The sequence below is a fragment of the Martes martes genome (assembly GCF_963455335.1).
Source record: "Martes martes genome assembly, chromosome: 9".
In the NCBI taxonomy this organism is placed as follows: Eukaryota; Metazoa; Chordata; class Mammalia; order Carnivora; family Mustelidae; genus Martes; species Martes martes.
The window spans coordinates 22,152,472-22,158,471 of NC_137896.1; positions in this window are offsets into that span (position 1 = coordinate 22,152,472).

Sequence of the window (6,000 nt, forward strand, 5' to 3'; positions counted from 1 at the left end):
CTGACCCCTTGGACTGGCCCTCAGATTGAGCTCCCTTGCCTGCTGATGTCCAGTTGGGTTTGGCCAATGGGAGGTACTGGTTCAAGAGTGGAAGAAGAGAGAAGTTGGGGAACGTCTTCCCAATTTCCTTCTCTGTGGTTCTGGCAGTGGCTGAGGCCCTCTGTGTCCTCTCCTTGCACAGACCCAGCCATCACGGAGTTCTGGTAACACTACTCCCGCTCTCTGTTCATTCAGGCCGAAGGGAGGAAACTGCTTCTGTCGCTGTTATGTTGTGGGGCACCCCTGTGGGTTCCCTTAATCCTGCCCACACCTTTATTAACATCTCCTCAGTGTAAGCCTCTGAGTGGAATTCTGCTTCTGCCAGAATCTAACTGATCCACTAAACAGATAAATGCATTAGAGCAGGGGAGAAGAAGTAATCGGGAAAAGGCAGCGTCACCTAGTGGTTAGGGACAAAAGGGGCAACAAGGAGACCAGGAACAAGTCTTTTAACGTCTCTGTGCCTCAGTGTCTTGATCTGTAAAATTCACGATGATTATCTTGCCTATTTCACATGGTTACTGTGACACCCGAACCAGGCCATAAGCACTTAACACATGTCAAAGCCCACCATGAGGGCTTAAGAAATATTAGATGTCCTCATCGTTAGCATTAAGTCTCAAGGCAGAGATGTGAATAATAGCATTCCCTTGGAGAAAGAATTACAGACTTTTCTTTAGGCTTTTTCAGGGGTTCTCCAGGTTTCATCCTTTTTCTACTATGAACATGTGTTACTTTTGGAATCAGAAAAGAAAAAGGGAGGAATGAAAAGGAAAAAACACAGAGAGGGTGAGCCTACAAAGACTTACTCTTCCCCTCTGGAGATGCTGCTCCTGCCCACCGGGATTTCCCCAGTACAGAACATTCCCTTCCTGGAGTGACGACCTCGGGGTGGATGTGAATGACACATCTGCCTGCCACGAGGTAGGGAGGGTGCAGGCTGAGAGAGCGGCCTCTGGGGCCCGGGGCCACCCTTGCAGCCGAGGCCCAGGAGCCCCTGACAGAGGCAGGTGGGGTCAAGAGGGGAGCTGGGCCTGCCATGGTCAGCACCGCTGCTCAGCTCTGTCCACAGCAATAGGGACAGAGCAATTTGTTGGCACCGCATTAAATAAAACCAAGCAACATGAAGAGGCTGCCACCCGTAGGCACTGGCTCCGTGCCGCCAAGGAGCCACAGGCTGATGTGCAGTTGTGGGCTGGGGGACCACATGACCCACCCAGACCTGCAGAGCAATGGCATCAGAAAGGAGAAAGACCTTCTGCCCGGACCACACGGCTGGCTGCAGAGACAGCCAGAGACCTCCCCGTACCGGGGCATCCTCTGAATGCCAGGCAATGAGCTGGCTGTGTGCCAGGCTTTGTCTCATTTGAGCTGCACAAGGGCCACCCAGGGCAGATGGGCTTATCCCTCAGGCCAGTTTGGCTGGCCAAGGTCACGAAGCTCACCAGTTCAAGTAGAGCCAGAACGAGGACCCAGCTCTGCTGGCTGACAGTCCCGCGCTCTTCCCCCTCAATCCTGCTACATCCCACAAACTCCACCTCGCTGTCAACCATGTAACCAAGCTACGGTTGCTCTGGATGTAGAAATAATAACAGCAGTACCAACCCCTCCCACATGTGGGTGCTTTTACAATTTAAAGAATCCTTTTATAATCATCATTTCGCTTGGTCCTCACCGATCAGCAGCAGGTAAGAGGGAACGTAGAAGAGCAGTTAGGAACACAGGCTCTGGACGAGAGTTTGAATCCTGGCTTGAGGACCTTGGGCAAGTTACCGGACCTCCCTGAGAGCCAGTGTGAGCCTGTAAAATTAGAATAACAAGCCCTACGCCTCAAAGGCATGTTGTAAGAAATAAATGAGAGAATGCACGAGAAGCTCCCTCTGGCACCATGTCGCCAGACAGCAGACACTGAGTGGCAACGTTGGCTCTCATCAGTAAGGTTGTCACAACCATACAGATGGGCAAAGCGAGGTCCAGAGAAGGCAACGAACTTTTCCAAGGATGCTCAGGGTGTAGGCAGCAGCAGGACTCTGGAGCAGCTTAAAGCATCCAAAGGGAATTTGGAAATTCCACAGGTGAGCTCCATACTGGGTCTATTGACAGAAGGGGTTTCCCTGGGACATCCTCACCCTTTGATAGTGACAGAGACAGGGTCTCCTCCAAGCAAGCCAGCCCCCTCAAGGTCCTTGCCCCGCTCAGCTCTGCTGAGAAGCAGGGGCTGAAGTGCGGAGCGGCAGACCTGTAGACCCCCCCACCCCGGCCAACCCTCATGCTCGTTTCTGACTCTCTCTCTCACTTCATTTTCTTCAATTGTTCAAATGCTATTAGAGTTCATTGTCAGTATCATTTAGAATAGAGTAAAATTGGGAAACAACTTTAAATGTTTATCGACAGGGCCTTGGTCAAATTACCTAGGATTTAACCCTTTAGATTTATTTATTATTTGAGAGAGAGAGAGAGAGAAAGCGCACCTGCGAGCCAGTGGGGGGAGGGGCAGAGCATGACCTGAGCTGAAACCAAGTCGGACGCTTCACTGACTGAGCCACCCAGTGCCACCCAGGCACCCAGGATTTACCCCTCTAAAAACAAATGATAGGACTGGGGTACCTGGGTGGCTCAGTCAGTTAAGTGGGTGCCTTCGGCTCCGATCACGATCTGAGCCCCATGTGGAGCCCCATGTCCGGCTCCCTGCTCAGCGGAGAGTCTGCTTCTCCCTCTCCCTCTGCCCTTCTCCCCATTTATGCGCACTCGCGCTCTCGCTCTCTCTCTTTCTCAAATAAATAAATTCTTTTTTAAAACTGAATTATGAAAGTATAACATACTTGTGAAAATTTTTGCAATAGATTTTATATATATCTACATGGAAAGATGTCGATACAGAGTTAAGTGAAAAAATGCAAGTTGTAAAACAATGATGCAATTTATGGTCCCATTCTGGTTTGTGTGCTTATGTAGGCACAGAAAATACCCTGAGAGACACACAGCACACTGTTATCATTGGGTCCTTCTGGACAGAATTTTGGTTGGGGAGACAAAGGGAGAACACACTTCTGAATTATCTGGACTTTTCACATATTTCTTTTCTAATTAAAACTAAGGAACAGAAGTGCCTGGGTGGCTCAGTCGGCTAAGTGTCTGCCTTCGGCTCAGGTCATGATCCCAGGGTCCTGGGATCAGAGAGTCCTAGATCAGGGCTCCCTGCTCGGGGGGAGCCTGCTTCTCCCTTTCCTTCTGCCCCTCCCCCTCTGCTCGTGCTCTGTCTCTTGCTTTCTCTCAAATAAATAAAATCTTTAAAAAAAACATAAAAATAGGGATGCCTGGGTGGCTCAGTGGGTGAAAGCCTCTGCCTCCGGCTCAGGTCATGATCCTGGGCTCCCGGGATGGGGCCCCACGTTGGGCTCTCTGCTCGGCAGGGAGCCTGCTTCCCCCCTCTCTCTCTGCCTGCCTCTCTGCCTACTTGTGATCTCTGTCAAATAAATAAATAAAATCTTTAAAAAAAATAAAAATAAGGAAAATATAAAGTATTTTTAGAAGATCTGTTTTGATCAGTCTTATTGACCTCCCATCATATCTGCTGTATCCCCACTTCTGCCCGTTCTTTCCCAATCTGTTATCTCTGGTCATCCCTAATTCTACACCACTTCAATCTGAGTGTTCCTAATTTTATGGATTTTTTTCCATTAAACATTAATTGTATCAGAAATACTTCCCCATTATTAAATCATTATCATCAAAGCCAATATTCATGCGTGCTTGACTACGTGCTAGTTATAGTGCTAAGAGTTTTACATGCCTGAAATCATTTAATCTTGACAACAACCCCAAAAGCAGATTCTTGGACTGTCCATATTACAGATGGGGTAAGTGAGCCTTAAAAGATCAATTTGCCGAAGCCTAGCAGCTCAGAAGGATGGAAAGTAGACTAAAGTCCTGGTCTGTGTGCGTGCCAAGCCCTTGGCTAGGAACCCCTTCACCCTACTTCCCCTGCACAGCTACTGAGCGATGAGTAAGCATGGAGCAGGTAGGGATGAGGAGGCCAGGTCCTGGGTCTTACAGCCTATATGACCTTGGACAAGCCAACTCCCCTCTGCTTTGTTCCTTCAATCAATTCTTTCACCAGACAAGCATTTGCAAATCACTGAGCTATATGCGGTGGATAGAACAATGAATTAAACATGAAACCTGCCCTCAAGGAGATTAGAACCTAGCGTGCATCTCCTTGTGGACAGGCAGAATCTAACCCTGTCCCACCTGAGTCACACAGACGTGAAATGAATTAAGGATGCGAAGAACCTTCCCAAGTGCCCCACTCCATATGCTGTAAGAGTAAGTATTTCTGTGGCTGTTCACGGCTGTATATTATTTTATCCATTGGATGTTCCAAAACGCTCTCAATCATCTTCCTATTGTTGGGCACTTAGTCCCAATTTACTGCTATTATACAGGAAGCTCTGATGGAGATTCATCCAAAGGAAATTATTCAAAAGGAAAAAAAAAAAAAGCCAGATGCACAAAAAGATGCCAGGCAGCCTTCAGAATGACTGAAGAGAGACAGTCCTTCACCTTCAGCCCAGGAGGCCTCAAACCCAATTCACAACCCCTGCGGCCTGCCCCAGCCCACCAGCTGAGCCCCCCGCCCCCCAGGAGAGAGAACATCTCAGTGCATTGTCAACCTTCCTCCCTCGCCCGCCCTCCCAGTCCATGGGGCTGACGTTTCTCCCACAAGGCTGCAGTCCCGCCCTTCCTCGTGGTTCCTGCAGTTGTCAAAGGGACCTTCCGGAACACTTCTGTCATGCCCCAGTGCATGCGAGCCCCGTGCAGACCTACCAAGGCTCCCAGAGCCTCCAGGCTCCTGTCAACTGGAAACATCTTAGCCTGGCATTTGAGAGAGACTGAGGGGAGAGAGCAGTCGTGTTTCCTGAGTCCCTTGGATGTGCCAGCACCACGCTAGACCCTTTACATAACCACCACCACACGTGGTCTCAAGAAGACAGGTGTGTTTATCCCTGTTTTACAGATGAGGAAACTGAGGCTCGGGCTAGTTAAGTGATGGGCCCGAGGGCACGTGGCTGGTACACAGCGGAGTTGTGTGACGAGAGCTTAGGCCTGGTGGATTCCAGAACCTTGCCAAAGACCCACCCCCAAGCCGGCTTTCTGAGTCACCTCCCAGTGCAACCAGCCCCCCTGCCCTACCTGCCCCAGGTGTCCCAGACTGCTCACTCTTCTTCAGAGGCAACCCTACTTCCTTCCCCTCTGACCTAGGGGAGTGGGGACCCTTCCTCACAGCCACTGAAATTCCACTTGGTCTTTGGTGCCAGTGCACAGGCTCCAGGAAGCCTTCCCTGATCACCAAAATAGGAATCCATGCTTAGCATATGGAACAGCTGGCTCTTCACCTCCCCACGTCCTGTCTGCCCTTCTCCAGCCAGACTGTGAGCCCCCTGAAAAGAAGGATGTTTCCTCGGACACAACAGGGGGCCTGCAGGAGGTATACCCAGAGAATATTTTTCCAACTGCACAAAACTGGGCCTCTGAGAAGACACTACAGGCTGCTGGCACGGCCACTGGGAACGTGGCTTTGGCCTACTCCGCCTGGATTGAAATCGGGGCTCCCCCATGACCTAGCCATGTGACCCTGAGCAACTGCCTTTCCCTTGCCTGTAAGCCTCAGTTCCCTCAATGTGTAAAATGAGAAGAAGCATTCCTACCTCACTGGGCTTTGTGAAAATTGTATGAGTTGTATGGGTAAGCCCTCGAACAGGGCCTGGCATGTCGTAGGTGCTCAGTAAATGCTGGCTGTTCCTATTCTCATCCCCAAGCCACCCGCCCTAGAAGCGCCTTCTCGTCCCCATCCCACCTGGTACCCTGCATTCCCACCTTTGTTTTCAGGTTATTAGGGTCCCAGCAATGCGGAAGGGGTAGGGCTGAAAGCCAACCAGTCTTCCCCGAGAGCCAATGGGG